Source organism: Engystomops pustulosus, chromosome 10 (assembly GCF_040894005.1).
Source record: "Engystomops pustulosus chromosome 10, aEngPut4.maternal, whole genome shotgun sequence".
Lineage (NCBI taxonomy): Eukaryota > Metazoa > Chordata > Amphibia > Anura > Leptodactylidae > Engystomops > Engystomops pustulosus.
In genome coordinates this window covers 21,052,776-21,075,703 of record NC_092420.1, presented here as the reverse complement: position 1 = coordinate 21,075,703, position 22,928 = coordinate 21,052,776, and the positions used below count along the sequence as shown (strand labels likewise).

The 22,928-nt window shown below is 44.5% G+C and overlaps 1 protein-coding gene across 1 annotated transcript in view; it reads right to left on the bottom strand.

Moving 5' to 3' along the window:
* Window positions 1–18,897, bottom strand: part of LOC140103667 (interferon-induced very large GTPase 1-like) — a 28,269-nt gene extending 9,372 nt beyond the window's left edge. The window contains exon 1 of the mRNA XM_072126845.1: window positions 18,807–18,897. The gene's annotated coding sequence lies outside the window, so the exon portion shown is untranslated. The remainder of the gene's footprint in view (window positions 1–18,806) is intronic.
* Between the last annotated feature and the right edge of the window lie 4,031 nt (window positions 18,898–22,928).

The following is a 22,928-nucleotide window of genomic DNA, read 5'->3' as shown; positions in this document are numbered from 1 at the left end:
CCTTCTAAACGTGAAGATTCAGGGGTCGGACAGGAGGGGCTCCAATGATAACCTGACCCACACCTCCTCTCTCTTCTTGTGGACAACCTGTCCCTGTCTGGTGAACTCTGCCATGGTGCAACAGCCTGAGTGCCCTCTCAGAGTGCCCACTGAGAGGGCTCTGAGCCCGCATATTTAGTACTAGCCCTCACACTCACTAATAGCCCCCACATTCAGGTATAGCCCCCTCACACTCAGTAATAGCATTTAATTCATTTATAGCCTTCCCCTAACTCCCACCCCACAGTGTCAGTTTTTGGGGCTCTGTATTACCCACATTTCAATTCTTTGCTGCTGAAGTAGATATCAATAAATCTGTGTCAAATCAACATAGTTGGTGGAGTGATTTTTTCTCAAAGTCCAGGTTGTCAGTTTTTGGGGTTCTGTATTCCCCAAACTTCAATTCTTTATTGTTGCTAAAGTTGATATCAAGAAATCTGTGTCAAATCAACATAGTTAATTAACCAATATGTCAGACAGAGGTGGAGCAGGCACAGGTCGCAGCACAGTAAGGGGACGTCGCAGCAGGGGTGACTGTGAGGTCAGAACTGCCGTTGTCATCTAGCGGAAGTGTGTTGCTGAACAACCCAAAGGTTCTGGATTGGTTGACTAGGTCATCCACTTTCTTCCAAATGACATCTGACAACCCCAGCCAAGAGTCTGTGGGTTTGTCAGATACAACCCTTAGTTGGCATGGCCCAGGAGCAGGTCAGCGGCCCTCAATCAACCTCTGTCCTGTTAATTTCCCTCAGCCAGAGATCTACTAGGTGGTCTGGGCTCAGCACCACTATACAGCGAGGACAAAGTCTTTGAGGACACTGTGGCCTACCATGTTGATGCCAGCTCAAGAATTTGTCATTGTACCACTCTCTGACCTCATGATGCTGCTGCTGCCACCTCCACACTCATTCTGCCACCCTGTGGCCTACGATGTTGTTGCACCTCCATAATTTTTCATTGTGCCACTCTGTGGTCTACTCATGCTGCTGCCAACTGACCTCTGTCTCCCTGGAACACCCTGTGATTTCCATAATGCTGTTTTCACCCTCCAACACTCTATGCAGTTGCCACTATGTTTGGTTTTCCCCTTCATTTCATCTGTCAGAAGGAATGAAAAGCTTCAGGATTGATAGGCAAAAGCAGGAGTGGATACAGAACACAGAGGACATGCAAATATCCCATTAACTTTGTTTTGGATCAACTCCTGTTTGTTTTTGGCTTTAGCAATACTGATGGATTATTGACCGATTGAAAGCAGACACTGACAGATGAAAAGAAGGGCAAAATGATCAGTGGCGTCAATGCAAAATTACTGCCGACACCCTCTCCACTCTTTTGTTTTTTTTTTTTACATGTATCAGCGTTTAACAGAACAGGTTCTGTCGTAATCTATGGAATCATCTGATGTCAGTGTAAAAAGAGTGCACTCTCTGATGTTATAGTGGGATCTTGGCCCTCAGCTCGGTCCTTTCGAGCTGACACAGACGTTACCTTGTCAGGCTGCGTTCCCGCTTCGCTTATTTGGAGAAGTTGGCCTCTGAGTGCACATGGAATTGAAGAGTGAAGCGATTCTAAGAACGGCGGCTGTCATGTGCGTGTCATACTAAAACACAGCATTGTTTGAAGACCAAACCATGCTCCCTATGCATATTTAAGCATGGCACAACATTCTACAACACCCTACAGGCTCTCTGCAGCTAGGAAATACCTGGCTTCGCCATGATTCGATTTGGGTCTAATCGAATTTGGTTGGAAAATTTAGAGAAACACATTTTTGAAAAATTCGGCCGTCTCTATACTTGACCCCTTAATGACACAGGGTTTCTTTGTTAATTTTTCGCTCCCCACCTTAAAAAAAAAAAAAAATCAATAACTTTTTCATTTTTCAGTTTGGAGAGCTGTGTAAGGGCTTATTTTCTGCGTAACAAATTCTACTTCTCAGTGTTGTTATTTATTATTCCATGCCTTCTACTGGGAAGCTGGAAAAAAATTCCAAAAGTGGTTAAATTGGAAAAAAAAAACACATTTGGTTCATTTTCTTGTAGGTTCAGTTTTTACGGCTTTCACTGTGCTCTCCAAATAACGCCTCTGCTTTATTCTTTGGTTCGGTATGATCACGGTGATCCCAAATGTATACAGGTTTTATTGCGTTTTAATACATTTTCAAACAAATCTGTACAAAAAAAATTGGACATTTTTTGATGCCAATAACATTTTCATACTTGTGTACGGAGTACGTAGCTGTGTGTCATTTTTTTGTGAAATGAGCTGATGTTTTCATTGTTACAATTTTGAGGACTGTGCAACCTTTTGATCCCTTTGTATTACATTTTTATATCAGTTCTAGGGAAAGGGGTGTGGTTTTAAGTTTGTTTTTTTTCAAAATTATTATTTTATTATTTTTAAAACTTTATTTTTAACATTTTTTTAGACCCTATAGGGTACTTTAACCCTAGATAGTCTGATCGTTCCTACCATATACTGCAATACTACTATATTGCAGTATATGATATTTATACATAGTATTCATTACAATTTAACATTCAAATTGTGTCGCAACTAGAGATGAGTGAACATCGTCCGAGCTTGATGATCGTTCGAGCATTAGCATACTCGCAACTGCTCGGTGCTCGGACGAGTATTTCGCCAGCTCGAGAAAATGTCATCTCGCGGCGTTTAGATTTTTGGTGGCCAGAAACAGAGCCAATCACAAGCCAGGAGACTCTGCACTCCACCCAGCATCACGTGGTACCCTTACATGTCGATAGCAGTGGTTGGCTGGCCTGATCAGGTGACCCTGGAATAGACTAGCCCCTGCACGCGCTGCTCGGATCATTCTGTCTGGATGCCGTTAGGGAGAGAGTTGCTGCTGCTGGTCAGGGAAAGCGTTAGGGTGTTCTATTAGATTAGTGTTAGGCAGGAGTGATTCTACAAGAACCCAACAGCCCTTCTTAAGGCTACAATAGCGTTATTTATTTATTTTTATTCGCTTGTGGCTGGGCTTGCTGGCACTAGTAGTGCAGCTACTACCATATTGTGCCGAATTTGCAGGGAGACTTGCGAACGTTATTTTTGGCTCTTAGTGACACACATATCCTTTTCAAACAGCTAAGTGGGACAATTTATTGGGGGTTTGATTGAATTAGGCACAATCTGACAATTATTTTTTTTTTCAAAAGTGAAAGTCACAGCACAAAATCCTTTTGTGTGCTGTCAGTGGTGCAAATGCAATTTCATCTAGCTTAGTCTGCCTGCTACTGTTTAGCAAGCTAGTCTCCAGAAATCCCAATCCACATTCTCTCTGCCGGTGAAGCGTACTGTACGTTACGTGTGGCATAATCTAATAGGTTTTTTTGTTCACATTAGTGTCATCACCATGTTGTTGCTCATAATTTTGGCATAATGGTGCGATTAAGCAGCCTCAGAGGCATCCATGCATGCTGCCCCTGCTGTTTCCTGTCCATTTCCGTGGTGTTTCCATCATTTTCTGAGGTTTCCAGGTTTTTGGCCAAGCTTCCCTGTGCAGAGCCTTGGTCCCCTTGAAAAATGCTCGAGTCTCCCATTGACTTCAATGGGGCTCGTTATTCGAGACGAGCACTCGAGCATCGGGAAAAGTTCGTCTCGAATAACGAGTACTCGAGCATTTTAGTGCTCGCTCATCTCTAGTCGCAACCAATGCACTTACATACACCGGGAAGAAGATGGTGAACTCCGGCGGACCTAAACGTGGAAGTGACAGATGCAGGATATCGGGTGCACAATCTTCATGAATTGCGGCAGAGTGCATTCCAGTCAGACAATGCACTTTCGGGGATCGCGATAGGACAGGTAAGAAAATGTGCCCCCTGGAGCTGAATCGGCATCGGAAAACAGCATGTCAGCTGTACCTTACAGCTGACATCCCATGTAACACCCACGGTCGGAGAGAGCTCCGACCAAAAATATGGAAATTTGGAATCACAGTAATTATACTGATCTGTTTATGGTGAATATAAAAAAAATCAATTACAGAATCAATGTTTTTCCTACAACCCCCACAAAAAAAAAAGTTCATATATTTTCATCAATAGGACATAGCCACCCCAACATAGTATACATAGTATCACTGCAAAATAGTATCCTGCAAAAAATAAGCCCTCATATTTCAGAAAAACTAATATTTTATAGCTCACAGAAGTCTGCACATAGATGAACTAAAAACCATTACATCGCACAAGGCAGGACTGGCTTTTATTTGTAAGCTGTATGACATCAAAATAAAATATAAAACAGATATATGGGAAATGTTTGTTAGTAACTAATTTGGGTGGTAAAACTATCTGTCTGATAAGGAGATAAATTAGAATTTTAAAAATGTAAAATTTTTCAAAAGTTTCACCAATTTTTTTTTCACAAAAATTTTTTTTTTATAAATAATCACAAAACTTATGTCACATTACAAAAAAAGGGCTGATCCTCAAGTTAAAAAATTACTGCATCCTTGAAGAGAACCCATCATGCAAAACAACCCCCCAATCTAAATAGATTTTCATAAACTGCCATTAGAAAGCATTGCCCCTATCCCTTCATTGTCCCGCTACATGCCTGTAAACTTAAGCAATGAGGTCCTAAAGCTGTATGCAAATGACCTGTGAAATGTCCATTGAGTCAATATTATATTGAAGCTGTCCAGCTAATTCATGAGTGGGAGGCACAGCCACACCCCGAGTGCTTGACTGACAGCCTGTATAATGCTGTAATGTCTCTTCCATGTGCTTCCTGGTGCTGGCGCCCCCTGCAGCCTGTGTGTGTATAGGAGAGATACAACAGCTCCAGGCAGCCATGTTATAACAGAACATGCCAGATTCATGTGTAGCTGATGTCTGTGTCTCTGTGTATTAGGAGGAGGCAGCATGTCAGCAGATGCAGCACAGACACTGTAATGTATAGTAAAGCATTGCTACACAGACATGAGCAGGGGGAGGAGAGGGGAGGCGGAACAGGGGTGACAGCCTGACCATGTGACCAGCCTCATTTACATAATAAAGAATAGATGATTTTATAAAGATTGATAATTATTATATCCTCTCCTGTATATAACCCCCTCACATGGCTTGTGTCCTCTCCTGTATATAACCCCCTCACATGGCTTGTGTCCTCTCCTGTATATAACCCCCTCACATGGCTTGTGTCCTCTCCTGTATATAACCCTTTCACATGGCTTGTATTCTCACCTGTATATAACCCCCTCACATGGATTGTATCCTCTCCTGTATATAACCCCCTCACATGGCTTGTGTCCTCTCCTGTATATAACCCCCTCACATGGCTTGTGTCCTCTCCTGTATATAACCCCTCACATGGCTTGTATCCTCTCCTGTATATAACCCCCTCACATGACTTATATCCACTCCTGTATATAACCCCTCACATGGCTTGTATCCTCTCCTGTATATAACCCCCTCACATGACTTATATCCACTCCTGTATATAACCCCCTCACATGGCTTGTATCCTCTCCTGTATATAACCCCCTCACATGACTTATATCCACTCCTGTATATAACCCCCTCACATGGCTTGTATCCTCTCCTATATATAACCCCTCACATGGCTTGTATCCTCTCCTGTATATAACCCCTCACATGGCTTGTGTCCTCTCCTGTATATAACCCCTCACATGGCTTGTGTCCACTCCTGTATATAACCCCCTCACATGGCTTATATCCACTCCTGTATATAACCCCCTCATATGGCTTATATCCACTCCTGTATATAACCCCCTCACATGGCTTATATCCACTCCTGTATATAACCCCCTCACATGGCTTATATCCACTCCTGTATATAACCCCCTCACATGGCTTATATCCACTCCTGTATATAACCCCCTCACATGGCTTGTATCCTCTCCTGTATATAACCCCTCACATGGCATGTATCCTCTCCTGTATATAACCCCTCACATGGCATGTATCCTCTCCTGTATATAACCCCTCACATGGCATGTATCCTCTCCTGTATATAACCCCTCACATGGCATGTATCCTCTCCTGTATATAACCCCTCACATGGCATGTATCCTCTCCTGTATATAACCCCTCACATGGCATGTATCCTCTCCTGTATATAACCCCCTCACATGGCATGTATCCACTCCTGTATATAACCACCTCACATGGCTTGTATCCACTCCTGTATATAACCCCCTCACATGGCTTGTATCCACTCCTGTATATAACCCCCTCACATGGCTTGTGTCCACTCCTGTATATAACCCCCTCACATGGCTTGTGTCCACTCCTGTATATAACCCCCTCACATGGCTTGTGTCCTCTCCTGTATATAACCCCCTCACATGGCTTGTATCCACTCCTGTATATAACCCCCTCACATGGCTTGTGTCCTCTCCTGTATATAACCCCCACACGTGGCTTGTGTCCATGTGGATTTGAGACATTTGCAACAAAAAGTCTCAAAAAGAAGCGAGAATTTGCGCCTGTCAGGATAGGCAAAACTGAACATGTATCATAAGTAAAAAGACATGATCATACATAAGGCACAAAAAAGAGCTGCCAAATGTCTCACCACAGAGAGACAAAACTATGATACATGTCCCCCAATGGGTCACATTTACTGAGGGCTGTGCGGCAGTTTTCTGTCATACTTTGCCTGTTCTTATCAGTGCAAACTGCTTGCACTTGTATTTAACAAGTGTCTGAGACAAATTCCTGGCGCACGCTGAAAGTTGAAAGTTTTGCAGAGCGCATGCGCGAAAGTTTCAAATCGCAGTATTTTGCAGTAAGAGCTTGCGCAGGATAGATGGTAACTTCACATCGCGATAACTACACGTAGCTACACATGAAATAAGCTACATGTAAGGTGACGACTCCAGATGTACTCTTAACTTGAATGATTGAACCATGCAACACCCCTGAGGTAGTATAACCACTATATGCAAAAGATTGAGATACTTAGTGCACAGACATGAATAATATAGATGGCGAAGTATAAGCAAATAAAGTGCAAACTCTAACCTAAATATATACCATTATTGTCAGAGATTTATACAATTAAAAATGAATAATAATACATTTGTGCATAAATTAATAAAACATAAAATGTCATATAAATGTAAATACAATATACATATGAGGTCTAAACATGTTAGTGAAGGTCATACATAAAATTCATTGGGGCAGATTTACTTACCCGGTCCATTCGCAATCCAGCGGCGCGTTCTCTGCGGTGGATTCGGGTCCGGCAGGGATTCACTAAGGCAGTTCCTCCGCCGTCCACCAGGTGGCGTTGCTGCGCTGAAGTTCCCAGAGCTCCACTGGAATGTCCTGAAATTCACTGGCCTATTCCTGGTGAAGGTAAGTGTAATTTTCGCGACACTTTTTTTTTTTTAAAATGCGGCGGTTTTTCCGAATCCGTCGGGTTTTCGTTCGGCCACGCCCCCCGATTTCCGTCGCGTGCATGCCGGCGCCGATGCGCCAAAATCCGATCGCGTGCGCAAAAAACCTGGGGCAATACAGGGAAAATCGGCGCAAATCGGAAATATTCGGGTAACATGTCGGGAAAAATGTGAATCGGGCCCTTAGTAAATGACCCCCATTGTGTGTATATTGACCTATGAGAATAAAAACATAAAGAATATTGATATCAATAATCAATAATGGAGTGATGAGTACTGCATAAGTGCAAAGTGCAGGTGCAAAGGAAAAAAGGTGTGTGTGTGTGGGGGGGTGCGGTGAATAAGTGTGGGTGGTGAGGGAGTGCCAAGGAGAAAGGTGAACCGATACTACTGAACATGGAATTAATAAATTACATATACTCGTGTAAACTTTGGAGTTAAGACCTTCATATTGCATAACATCTAGATAAACCAGCACTGTTAAGTGAGCTTCCTTACGCAAGTTCTGTTGAAAACCAGATGTTGGCGTTGATGTCTCTTGTTCAGATGTCATATTGGCAACATAAAGGTGCATACATGTGGAGAGTTCTTCACTAGCCTTAGACAATACAGTACATATGACGAATAACAATATCTCTGAAATCAAAGATCAGAAGGGTGAGGCAAAGTTAAACAACAAACATGTTAAAAACAATTAAAAACTGGTGAAAATTGACGCCAGTGAGTGGAGACGCGACACAGGGAAGTAAACAAATAAGGCTTGTTTTAATGTTTGTGAGGAGGAGATTCAAGGAGGGGAATGGAGATGCCTACTGGAGAAAGGGGGCAAAACTCAGGGATTCATTGAGACCCTTCGGTTTGAGTGTATTTAAGGTCCATATCCAACGTGTTTCGCACTGTGCCAAAAGTTTCTGGATTGGGCCCCCTCTAATTCCCAGTTCGATTTTACTGATGCCCCGTACTTTTAGTAGATTTGGGTCGGAATAATGTTTTTCTTTGAAATGTAGTGCTATGGGTTTTCCTTCTAGGACCATATCTGTGTTTGCTGCGGCCTTGCTGTCACGCATGTCTTCTCTGATGCATACTTTTAATGGGCAAATTGTTAGCCCTACGTAGATCAATCCACATGGACAGGTTGCATAGTACACTACTGCTTTGGTATTGCATGAAATATTGAGAGTAATATTGTAGGTTTTGATGCCTGTAGAGTCTGTGAATGTATTGATCCGCTCTACATTTGGGCAAGCGATACTTTTACTACAAGGTTTACATCCCCAAGGTGGCCTATCGGATCCAAAGATGGTTTTGGGTCTGCCTGATGTATAGTGGCTCTATAAAAAATAGGTCTCTTAAATTTTGAGCTCTCCAAGCTGTCACAGAAGTATGTGGTGTGATATATTTCTCCACAATGGGATTGCATTGCAGAATTGGCCAGTATCTTTCTAGCACTTGGGGCATTTCCTGCCATTGGGAGTGGTAACTGGTGATGAATCTCACATCTGTCTGTAGGAATCCGTTACTGTCTTTCTTGTAAATCCATGCGGTGACAGATCAGTTTAGAGAGCCCCGGCCGGCGGTTCCACTGAGTCTGTTTGAACGGAGGTACTGGTGACGTCACCTTCAGTATGGATAGTCAGATGGGACAAATTGGGATTCCATCGACGCACTGTTGAGAGCTACAGCTCCCTTCCTCAGGGCAGAATTCATAGTGTACTATGCAACCTGTCCATGTGGATTGATCTACGTAGGGCTAACAATTCGCCCATTAAAAGTACGCATCAGAGAAGACATGTGTGACATCAAGGCCGCGGCAAACACAGATATGGTCATAGAAGGGAAACCCGTAGCACTACATTTCAAAGAAAAACATTATTCCGACCCAAATCTACTAAAAGTACGGGGCATCGGTAAAATCGAACTGGGAATTAGAGGGGGCCCAATCCAGAAACTTTTGGCACAGTGCGAAACATGGTAGATATGGACCTTAAATACACTCAAACCGAAGGGTCTCAATGAAACCCTGAGTTTTGCCCCCTTTCTCCAGAAGGCATCTCCATTCCCCTCCTTGAATCTCCTCCTCACAAACATTAAAACAAGCCTTATTTGTTTACTTCCCTGTGTCGCGTCTTGCGTCTTCACTCACTGGCGTCAATTTTCACCAGTTTTTAATTGTTTTTAACATGTTTGTTGTTTAACTTTGCCTCACCCTTCTGATTTCAGAGATATCGTTATTCGTCCTATGTATGGTCTAAGCCAGTGGTGGCGAACCTATGGCACTGGTGCCAGAGGCGGCACTCGGAGTCCTCTCTGTGGGCACCCAGGCCATCACCCCAGCATCAAGTTCACCAGACAGGACTAAAAGAATCTTCCTATAGAATCTTCCTACAATGATAGGCGGATTTGCCCTCCTCCTTTCAACTGCGTTGGTGTCCTTGGGAGGCTGAACGATTGAAAGTTGTCAAAGAAGAAGGAGAAATAAATTACTGCTTAAATTGCTGTGCTGGCACTTTGATATAAATAAGTGGTTGAAGTTTGGGCACTTGGGCTCTAAAAGGTTCGCCATCACTGGTCTAAGCCCTTTATGACTAATTATGGATTCTTATATACATCTTCATTATGAAGCTATGCTAGTGAACTCTCTCCAACATGAAGAGACATCAACGCCAACATCTGGTTTTCAACAGAACTTGCGTAAGGAAGCTCACTTAACAGTGCTGGTTTATCTAGATGTTATGCAATATGAAGGTCTTAACTCCAAAGTTTACACGAGTATATGTAATTTATTAATTCCATGTTCAGTAGTATCGGTTCACCTTTCTCCTTGGCACTCCCTCACCACCCACACTTATTCACTGCACTTCCCTACCCCCCACACCTTTTTCCCTTTGCACCTGTACTTTGCAATTATGCAGTACTCATCACTCCATTATTGATATCAATATTCTTTATGTTTTTATTCTCAAAGGTCAATATACACACAATGAATTTTATGTATGACCTTCACTAACATGTTTAGACCTCATATGTATATTGTATTTACATTTATATGGCATTTTATGATTTATTATTTTATGCACAAATGTATTATAATTAGAGATGAGCGAGCACTAAAATGCTCGGGTGCTCGTTATTCGAGACAAACTTTTCCCGATGCTCGATTGCTCGTCTCGAATAACGAACCCCATTGAAGTCAATGGGAGACTCGAGCATTTTTCAAGGGGACCAAGGCTCTGCACATGGAAGCTTGGCCAAACACCTGGAAACCTCAGAAAATGATGGAAACGCCACGGAAATGGACAGGAAACAGCAGGGGCAGCATGCATGGATGCCTCTGAGGCTGCTTAAACGCACCATTATGCCAAAATTATGGGCAACAGCATGGCCATGACAGAGTGACAGAATGAAGCTAGATAGCATCTAAAACATCCAATAATTGACCCTGACACTATAGGGGACGGCATGCAGAGGCAGCGGCAGCAGCGGCAGGCTAGATGGTGGCATGGCGACACACCCCAAATGGACTCAGGCTTCAAACCAATTTTAAAAATTCCTTTTGGCGAGGATAACGTGTAGCACTGTATGTATCAGTATTTTGCCTGGTTAAGGCGGCAGAAAGGAACCAAAGGAGGGGAGCAAGAAGCGCTGAAATGATTTCCTATGTGAACAAAAGGTTGACGGTATATTTAGTCGATAACACAGCATGGTGGCGACATAGTGACCAAGTTCCATAACATATCTGGTGAAACACCCGAAAAATGATCCTGACACAGCTCGTTTGATAAGGGGACGACATGTGGAGGCAGCCATGGAGACGACTTCCATGATGAAGAGCGACAGTATGGGGCATCCATATTGCGCTGCTATGATTGAAACTTCAGGTCTCCAGCATGGCGGTGACAGATGGGCCGAGCTCCATTATTTATCTGGTGAAACACCTGAAAATTCTGACTGACACAGCTCGTTTGATAAGGGGATGATGTGCTGTATTTCCTTTCGCGCTCCAGCGTCTGGGGTATAGACAGTTGAAAGTTGCACATGGAGACATTGGTGGACGCTGTGGAGGATCGTGGAGGCGAAATGGACAGGAAACAGCAGGGGCAGCATGCATGGATGCCTCTGAGGCTGACTAATCTTGGGATGGAGCTGGCGGTCCGCTGCCAGGCGAGCTGTCGCCTGTCCAAGCCCCTGTCTCTCGGCTCCTCCTCACCCAAAATGGGCCTGGGGGCCAGAAGCGTTTACTTTGAAAAAATTATAATTTTCAAAGCAGACGGGGGCTACAAACAGCACTTCTAAGAACTTTTGGGTAAGATCAAGTGTAGTACTGTTCTTATAAGTAATTGACTTGGTTATGGCGGATGAGGGGAATGTAAACAGATGCGCAAGAAGCGCTGAAATAATATCAGTAAATGATAAAAGTTTGGCAGTATATTTTTGTGGATAACACAGCAGGGTGGCGACAAAATTAACAAGTTTGATGCGAAAGCCATGAAAACAACCCAAAATTCTGCCTGACACAGCTCGTTCGATAAGGGGACGATGTATGGAGGCAGCTATATGGACGACTTTTGGAGGCAGCTATGGAGATGACGTGTGGAGACAGCTAAAAAGACGACGTGTGGAGGCTCCTATGGAGACAATTAAATTTGGATAGTGCCTGTATGTGGCAGTCCAAAAAAGTTTTCAAACCAGAGGAGCAGGTAGGTGGTCCTCCACAAAAATTAAATACATAGAGTACTATAGCTAGAGCCAGTTGGCCCTGGCAAAAAAATAGCCAGTTTCCCCTGCTTTAGTGTACAAAGAGGAGGAGAAGGAGGACAATGAGGAGGAGGAGTGCATAAATTATTCAGGTTGAGCTTCCTTCACCTGGTGGAGAATGGAAATCCTGAGAAATCCAGGCTTTATTCATCTTGATAAGCGTCAGCCTGTCAGTCGACAGGCGTGTACACTTATCGGTGATGCCACCAGCTGCACTGAAAACCCGCTCAGACAACACGCTAGCGGCAGGGCAGGCAAGAACCTCCAAGGCGTACAGTGCCAGTTCGTGCCACATGTCCAGCTTTGAAACCCAGTAGTTGTAGGGAGCTGTGTGATCATTTAGGACGATGGTATGGTCAGCTACGTACTCCCTCACCATCTTTCTGTAAAGATGAGCCCTACTCTGCCGAGACTGGGGACAGGTGACAGTGTCTTGCTGGGGTGACATAAAACTGGCAAAGGCCTTGTAAAGCGTACCCTTGCCAGTGCTGGACAAGCTGCCTGCTCGCCTACTCTCCCTCGCTACTTGTCCCGCAGAACTACGCACTCTGCCGCTAGCGCTGTCAGAAGGGAAATACTGTTTCAGCTTGTGCACCAGGGCCTGCTGGTATTCATGCATTCTCACACTCCTTTCCTCTCCAGGGATGAGAGTGGAAAGATTTTGCTTGTACCGTGGGTCCAGGAGAGCGAATACCCAGTAATCGGTGCTGGAATAAATTCTTTGAACGTGAGGGTCACGGGATAGGCAGCCTAGCATGAAATCTGCCATATGCGCCAGAGTACCAACGCGCAAGAATTCACTCCCCTCACTGGCCTGACTCTCCATTTCCTCCTCCTCCAACTCCTCTTCTTCTGCCCATACACGCTGAACAGTGAAGGACTGAACAATGCTCCCCTCTTCTGTCTCGCCAACATTCTCCTCCTCTTCCTCCTCCGATATGCGCTGAGAAACAGACCTGAGGGTGCTTTGGCTATCAACAAGGGAATCTTCTTCCCCAGTCTCTTGTGACGAGCGCAAAGCTTCCGACTTCATGCTGACCAGAGAGTTTTTCAACAGGCCAAGCAGCGGGATGGTGAGGCTGATGATGGCGGCATCGCCACTGACCATCTGTGTTGACTCCTCAAAGTTACTCAGCACCTGACAGATATCAGACATTCACGTCCACTCCTCATTGTAGACTTGAGGAAGCTGACTGACCTGACTACCAGTTCTGGTGGAAGTTGACATCTGGCAGTCTACAATCGCTCTGCGCTGCTGGTAAACTCTGGATAACATGGTTAATGTTGAATTCCACCTCGTGGGCACGTCGCACAACAGTCGGTGAGCGGGCTGTTGGAGGAGATGCTGTGCTGCCCTGATGCAGCGCACCTTCGTGAGCAAATCAGACAGATTGGGGTAGGTCTTGAGCAACCGCTGAACTATGAGATTTAACACATGGGCCAGGCATGGCACATGTGTCAGTCTGCCAAGTTGCAGAGCCGCCACCAGGTTAGGGCCGTTGTCACACACAACCATGCCTGGCTTCAGGTTCAGCGGTGCCAGCCACGGATCAGTCTGCGCCGTGATGCCCTGTAATAGCTCTTGGGCGGTGGTCCTTTTATCGCCTAGGCTCAGCAGTTTGAGCACCGCCTGCTGTCGCTTAGCGACGGCACTGCTGCTGTGCCTAGAGCTACTGAGTGATGGCGCCATGCCCACGGATGGTAATTCGGAGGAGGAGGTGGAGGAGGGGTGGGAGGAGGAGGAGGCATAGTAGGCCTGAGAGACCTTGACCGAGGTAGGCCCCGCAATCCTCGGCGTTGGCAGTATATGACCAGCCGCAGGGTCAGACTCGGTCCCATCCTCCACCAAGTTAACCCAATGTGCCGTCAGCGATATATAGTGGCCCTGCCCTGCAGCACTCGTCCACGTGTCCGTAGTCAGGTGGACCTTGTCAGAAACGGCGTTGGTCAGGGCACGAATGATGATGTCTGGCACGTGCTGGTGCAGGGCTGGGACGGCACATCAGGAAAAGTAGTGGCGGGTGGGAACGAATGCCGAGGGGCGGCCGCCGCCACGAGGTTGCGAAAGGCCTCAGACTCTACCAGCCTATAGGGCAGCATCTCCAGGCAGAGTAATTTGGAGATGTGGACGTTGAGGGCTTGGGCGTGTGGGTGGGTTGCACTGTATTTCCTCTTGTGCTCCAGCGTCTGGGGTATGGAGAGCTGATCGCTGCGCATGGAGACATTGGTGGATGCTGTGGAGGATCATGGAGGCGAAGGTGTGGTTTTCGCACGGGAGGTGTTTGGGCCGGGGTCCTGGGCAGGGGGCTTACTAGCAGAGGCAGCAGATGACACAGGGTAAGGAGAAGTGGTGTGCCCGGCCGGAGGTGAACGGGCTTGGTGCCACTGAGTGGGGTGTTTAGCATTCATATGCCTACGCATACTGGTGGTGGTTAAGCTGGTAGTGGTGGAACCCCTGCTGATCCTGGTGTGGCACAGGTTGCACACCACTGTCCGTCTGTCATCCGGTGTTTCCTTAAAGAACCTCCAGACTTCCGAATATCTAGCCCTCGCCACGGGAGCTTCACTACGTGAAACATTTGGCGCTGATGCACCAGCTCTGGCCCTGCCTCTGTCTGGCCCCACCACTGCCTCTTCCAACCTGTTCTCGTCGAGGACTCGCCTCCGTCTCAGAAGCACTGTGTTCACCTGGCTTATCAACCCAACTTGGGTCTGTCACCTCATCATCCTCCGATCCCTCAGTCTGCTCCCCCCTCGAAATTCACCACTGTCCGACAACCGTGTCTCCTCATCGTCCGACACCTCTTTACACACTTCTTCCACTACGTCAACAATGTCATCATCACCCACAGACTGCGACCGGTGGAAAACCTGGGCATCGGAAAAGAGCTTAGCAGCAACCGGACAAGTGGTTTGTGACTCTGGGAAGGGTCCAGAAAACAGTTCCTGGGAGGGGGCAGACTGGGGGGAAGGAGGCTGAGGTGGAGGAGCTGGAGGAGTGCTGATTTCGGTGACATGGGTGGACTGGGTGGAAGACTGACTGTGGACAAATGGCTAGAAGCATTGTCCGCAATCCACGACATCACCTGTTCGCACTGTTCTGGCCTCAACAGTGCTCTACCACGAGTCCCAGTAACTTCAGACATGAACCTAGGGAGTGTAGCTGTGCGGCGTTCCCCTGCTCCCTCATCAGCAGGTGGTGTCTCACCCCGCCCAGGACCACGGCCTCTGACCCCTGCAGTAGTTGGACGCCCCCGTCCACGCCCTCGTCCTCTACCCCTAGCCCTCGGGTTCAACATTTTCAAAATTAAAAGTGTAAATTGTAAATTTTTTGTGTTTTTTTTTTGTGTGCTTTTTTTGTGTTTTTGTTTATTTAACAAAACGATGCTATCCTATTGCTATGGCTAGTTTCTAACCTACACTGACAGCACACAACTGGATTTTGTGCTGTGCCTGATGACTTTGAGTTATAAAAAAAAAAGAAAAAAAAAAGCAGACTGTGCCTAATTCAATCAAACCCCTAATAAATTGTCCCACTTAGGTGTTTGAGATGGATATGTGTGTCACTAAGAGCTAAGCAGAACGTTCGCAAGTCTCCCTGCAAATTCGTCACAATATGGTACTAGCTGCACTACTAGTGCCAGCAAGCCCAGCCACAAGCAAAGAAAAAAAATATATATTTTTGCCCTAACAAGGGCTGTTGGATTCTTGTAGACTCACTCCTGCCTAACAGTAAGCTAATATAACACCCTAACGCTATCCATGCAGCAGCTCTCTCCCTAACGGCATCCAGACAGAGAATGATGCGAGCAGCGCGGGCAGGGGCTAGTCTATTCCAGGGTCACCTGATCAGGCCAGCCAACCACTGCTATCGACGTGTAAGTGTACCACGTCATGCTGGGTGGAGTGCAGAGTCTCCTGGCTTGTGATTGGCTCTGTTTCTGGCTGCCAAAAATCAAAACGGCGGGAGATGCTATTTTCTCGAGCTGGCGAAATACTCGTCCGAGCAACGAGCAGTTTCGAGTACGCTAATGCTCGAACGAGCATCAAGCTCGGACGAGTATGTTCGCTCATCTCTATTCGTAACGCTTTAACATAACCTGGTGATTTTTCAAATGTTTTCTCGTGATACATTGTACTTCATGTTAGTTATAAAATTTAAGTGATAAGTTTTGCGATTCGTTCTGAAAAAAAGTGAAAATTTGGCAAAAGTTTGTAAAAATTCTTCATTTTCCAAGTTTGAAATGTTCTGCTTTCCAGACAGGAAGTAAAACTACCCAAAAAGCTTGATAATTAACATTTACGGAATGTCTGCTTTATGTTGAGATGATATTTTATGCATCCTCTCATTTTTCTAGGATGTTATGAGGGGCAGAACTTTAGGTGCGATTTTTCTCATTTTCATGAAAACTCACATTGAGGGACAACTCAGCTTTCAAGTGACTTTGAAAAGCCTAAATAGTAAAACCACATAAATTACCCCACTATAGAAACTTCACCCCTCAACGTGTGTAAAACAACTTCTATTAAGTCCATTAACCCTTTAAGTGTTTCACATGGGTTAAAACAATATGGACCTGTGATTTAGAAACTATGGAATTTTTGGGGAAAATACATTCATTTAGGCCAAACTGACAGTTTCAGAATAAATTAAATTATGAAACGCACTGCAACATTTGGTGCCCAATTCCTCCCGAGTGTACTGATACCACATATGTGGTGGTGTCCTGCTGTATGGGCGCATGGCCGAGTATAGAATGAATGGAGGCGCCATTCACAGCAGATTTGTATTGTCACATTGTACAACCTATAAATTTTTGTGTTTTTTGGAAATGCGAACATATGAGGGCTTATTTTTTACGGGATGAGATACAATGTATAGATAATTCATTTTGGGGGTCTATAGCTTATTCATGAGATTTTATTAACTATTTCAAGGGGGACACAAACAAAATCATCAATTTTTATTTTGGATTTTTAGCATTCCCCCCCCCCCCGCTCACCGTAACGTAAAAATAATATTTTATTCTTAGTCTCTGGTTCACTGCGATTACGGTGATACCTCATTTATATAGTTTCTCATCTTTGCTCAATTTTCCTGAGCAAAACCAATATTGGAGAAAATCGCATTGTTTTTACTATTGACAACTTTTTAGGGCCATAAATTCTGTATTTTTCTGTTGTCAGACCTTGTTGAGGGCTTATTTTTTGCGAAAAGAGTTTTTTTGTGATGGTGTTTGATGAAAAATTGTATATTACGGGAAGTTCTTCGAGTTTTTTTTTTTACGTCGTTCATCTAGCGGGTTCAAGATTGATTTAGGTTTATTGTACAGATTGATACGGACACGGTGATACCAAATATGTACGTGTTTTATATACTTTATTTGCATTTCATGTGTAACTGGGGAGATTATGGGACATTTTATTTATTTATTTAATTATATAATAAAATGATTTCATCTTTTTTTTTTTTTACATTTTCTACTTCTTGGCTTGAACAAGCGATCGTCCGATCGCTTGTTCAAGCCTTTAGACTGCAATACACTTGTATTGCAGTGTATAGTGAAAGTAACTGAGCATGCTGTGCATGCTCAGTTACTTACAGCCGGGTCCTGCCAGGAAGGCAGAACCCAGCGGGTAGAGGAGCCGGCAGCCCCGGGTCACTCCTCGCAACCCGGAGCTGCGGCAGGAAGGATCGGATCCCCCGGTAAGCACACCGGGGGGGTCTGATCCACGCGGGACACGCTTACACGTGTAAGGGGTTAAACACCCAGGATCGGAGTTTTTCCGATCCTGGGTGTCACTGCCAGGTCTGGGCTGTAAGATCACAGCCCGACACCGGCACCAGCGAGACCCGGTGTCCCGAAATCTTCTTCTGCCGCGCTGCCGTAGAAAGGCGTACGCGGCAGAAGAAGTACCCTTAATGACCGCCGTAACAAGCCGATACGGCGGTCATTAAGGGGTTAAATCATACACCTGCTCCAGGGTGGAGTGACTGAGCGATTTATTTGCGCATATAAAAATTACAATAGTAAATCCACCGTTGTATGACGTTGCACACCCACAAACAATGATACATTTGTTGCCCTGGGAACATTTGCAAGAATGACGTTAAAACACCTTTAACGATTAAATTAGGCCAAAATAATAGCAATTGACACAAATTGCTAAAATTTTGCACAAACATTAAACAACATAGAACAGATTTTCAATGATAAATATTTCCCTAAGAGTGCACCAAAACCTGAGCCAAAAAAAGTGTCGGGGAAGTAGAAGCGCAGGAAAAGTGTTGGGATTTCAAAGCTGCGCCCAAATTGTGTGCAGGAAATGAAACCATATTGTGCCGCCGACACTTCATAAATAAGGCACAACAGGCGCAGCAAGGAAAATAAAAAACAACAAAAAAGTCAATAATCAATGCCCTTAAATATATTAAATAAATGCCCCCTTACCACTGCAACCTCTCCGTGGCACAATAATAAGCAGCTCTTGGTACTACTGTATTTGCTCCCTTTCTTTCTGTATGCTCAATACTTACTACAAGTACACGGTACTAAAGTACCATAGAAATAAACTAATGACGGAAAGGAAAAAAGGGAGAAGGAAATTCATGTACCTGTTTTTCTCCTCCTGGTGTGATTTGCCTTCCTGCAGGAGATCTTGGTGCAGTCTGCAGAGCTCTGTGATTTTGACTCCTATTTATACAGGTTAAAACCTGGTTTCACTTTCAGTTTTGACTTTTTGACCATCCCACGCAATCTTTCTTTTTTTTAATTTTTTTAAATCAGATAAACTTTATTAAAGCAGATAATTACAAATATTGTCTTTCATTTCTTTATACATATACCAAATGAATGGAAACCTTGACAAATAGAACATTGTTATTTTCTTAACTTAACCCCTTAACGCTCTGCGCCGTAACTCTATGGCGCAGAGGTATAAGGGATGTATGAAGAGGGCTCACGGGCTGAGTCCTCTTCATACAAAGGTGGGGGTTTTTGCAAATTGCAGAAAACCCCCACCGCTAATAACCGCGGTCGGTGCTTGCACCAATCGCGGCTATTAACCATGTCATTGCCGCCGGCAAAGTCGCCGCCATCTTTATTGCGATCGCCGCGCCCCCGAACGTCATCGGGGGGCGGCGTCTGGTTGCCATGGTAGCCTCGGGTCTTCTTTTGACACGAGGCTACATGGCTTCTGCAGAATCGTTACAATGAGCCAGTGGCTCATTGTAATGAATGTGCTGCAAAAATGCCATATATTGCAATACAGAAGTATTGCAGTATATGGTAGGAGCGATCTGACCTTCTAGGGTTAATGTACCCTAGATGGTCTAAAAAATAGTGAAAAAAAAAAAAAAAAGTTAAAAAAATAAAAAAAATTAATAAAATATTAAAAATTCTAATCAACCCCCTTTCTCTAGAACGGATATAAAACATAATAAACAGTAAAAATCACAAACATATTAGGTATCGCCGCGTCCCAAAATGCCCGATATATCAAAATATAAAAGCGGTTACGGCCGGCGGTGACCTCCGAGGCGGGAAATGGCGCCCAAATGTCCGAAATGCGACTTTTACACCTTTTTACATCACATAAAAAATGAAATAAAAAATGATCAAAATGTCGCACAGACCTCAAAATGGTAGCAATGAAAACGTCGCCTCATTTCGCAAAAAAATGACACCTTACACAGCTCCGTGCGCCAAAGTATGAAAAAGTTATTAGCGTCAGAAGATGGCAAAAATTTTTTTTTCTTTTTTGTACACATTCGTTTAATTTATGAAAATGTATTAAAACACAATAAAACCTATATAAATTTGGTATCACCGCGATCGTACCGAACCAAAGAATAAAGCTGAGGTGTTATTTTGAGTGCACAGTCAAAGCCGAAAAAACTGAGCCCACAAGAACTTGATGTTTTTTTTTCAATTTTTCCACATTTGGAATTTTTTTCCAGCTTCGCAGTACATGGCATGTTAAAATAAATAACATTACGGGAAAGTAAAATTTGTTGCGCACAAAATAAGCCCTAGACAGGTCTGTACACGTAAAAATGAAAAAGTTATGGATTTTTGAAGTTGGAGAGTGAGAAATGAGCGGGGTTAAAGGGATTAAGGGGTTAAACCCCTACCCAACCAACCCCCCCTCCCCTCACGGTCCATTCCCCTCTCTTCCCCTCCTCATCCTGATTGATAGGCTCCATGTCCAGATGCAGGACTCCCTACCTCTCCATATCTCCCCTATTTTCCTCACGTCCCTGATGTCTATCCTATTCTCACGCAATCTTTCTGACTAATGATAAAACTAGTTTGTGCTGTATTAACTTCCACTTCCTAAACTCTTTTATGTTATGTAATATGGCGTAAAACTTGCACACAAGCCTCCGGATATTCGCTGCGCCACTTCTCTGGAATTCTCTACTCCGCACTATCAAGCGTACAACTATTAGGCTACATTCACACTGCCGTTGCCCGCCCTTACCGTACCGTAGCAGGCAACGGCAGTGTACGGGGAGAGGAGGAGGAGGTGAGCGCAGCTCACCCCCGCCCCTCTCCATAGAAATTAATGGCGCACGGCGCCGTACTACGGATAAAGATAGGACAGGTCCTATCTTTTTCCGGGTACGGAACGGTACGGTGCCAGCACCGTACCGCTCCAGTAGGGCGCCGTGCGCCCATTGCCGTCTATGGAGGACGTATATCGGCCGTATATACGCCGGCCGTATATACGTCCTCCATACGGTCGTGTGAATGTAGCCTTAGTGTTAGGCAGATGAAAGTTTACCACTACCTCCGCATTACATTATTCCACTACCCACCAGGGGTTCCAGGAAGATCCAGGTACAATCCAGTACCCAACCATCTGTTGTTGAGGTGGCTGCAGGACGCTTTTTGGGCTGGGAAAGGTCAATTCCCATGGTCTCTCCCACCCCAGTAATGTCAGGTTGTTTAATTGTATTTTGCTAGTTATGAAATATGGGGGTGATCCCATGTCATTTTCCACAATATTTTTAAAATTGAAATAAAACATATAGGGGGACATGTATTATCGTATCTGCGCCTAGTAAATCCCGGGATCTTTCGTTTTTTTTGGGCGTAGAATTGTTGCGGATCATTTATAATGAGTTTGCGCCAGAAAGAACAGATGTTTCTGACTATCCCGACTCAGTCTTATTTTTTGGCGCAAGTGGGCATGGCCTAACTTTTCCACATTATCCGTCACATTTATGTGTATTTTGTCTGCATTTTTAGGCACACTCTTTGGCGCACAATAGACCAGGAAAAAAATGGTCAGAGAACAAAATTAAGGCGCAGTCCATGTAAGATTTTGGCGCTCATCTCATTGATGTCGGCATTTTTATGGCGCACGACTGATTATTACCATCTACCCATTATTGACTTACAGCCGTGCGCCACTTTAAAACATCGGGCTGTGCTTTCCGGAGACTGATCTCCGATGCCGACAGTCGTGCTTGTGCCAGAATTAGTAATCCCCCCCCCCCCCATTTAACCCTCTCCCATTTTCCATAACCAGCCAGATACAATAAAGCAGAAGTCTGACATTACTTAGGTAAAGAGGCCACGGTCTTTTTCATCCCAATAATACCAGCCTATGAGCACTCTATTTGTAGATGCTCGGGTTCTGGATTGTTCCTGGATCTTCACAGCACATCTGGTGGTGGTGGGTATCGAGTTAATGGTAGGGGGGGGTCAATATTTCATCTTCTCGTTATTTAGTCAGCACCCTGACTAAGGTGACAAATCAATTCTAGAAACAGACACAAGTTTTACAAGTGAACCATTTTAATAAATAATAATCATAGCTAGTCCACCAAATCTGGCACAGTCCCCAGCATACCCGCATCTAAAAAAGATGAAACCCAGAAGCCTCGTATACCCATTCCCATCTATAACCCCCTTCACACTAAACCACGCAGGCTATGATCTTCACTCCTCGCTGGCTTTGTCCTGCTGCTGGCTAATGGTCTTCAGCAAGAAGGCTCCGGCTTCCCACTAGTGACTAGCAACACTCTGACTTTCATAGCGAACTGCAGATGTTAAAGGGTCAAGTATACAACCTCCCCATTTCTGGTGTGAGTTCCTATTTGGGATCTTCAAATATCAGCTTCAATGTGAGTTTTTGGGGCTTAAGTATATTTTAATGCATCAGCAAAAATCTTATTTGTGTTTTAAGTAATATTCAAGGTTTAGAGATGCACACCCGTTTTTTATTGTGCATAATCTCTGTATTTTGTAGATCGATATTATTTAAAATGTATCGACTTAGACTACTAAGGGTTTAGTATGATTTTTAAAGTTACAATTTAGGTTACAAAATGCCAAAAAAAAAACCTTTCAGTGAAAGGGCTCAGCATACCATCAATGTAGGTGTGCCACATTTCAATGTTCTATTCATGTTTGATGTTAGAAGAATTCAGATCAGTTTCATTCTTTACAACAAAAGCTAGAATCAGGTGATTTCCTCCTATCCTACAAAAGGATAAAGGAGCACATATACTAAGGGCTTTGTGCTGCACTTTAGTCAGACTGTTCACATTCTGCATGGCTAAAGCGGCTTACACAGGTATTTAAGAAGTGAGTGCGCTGGGATTGTGGCACACACAATCCTTTTGGGCGCTGGCTTCCATGCGACACAAAGTAGGGTGTGTGCTGTCGGACCGTCCGACTGATTAGGACTGAGCGCGGTATTTCACTTTTAGATTGTGTCGCACGCT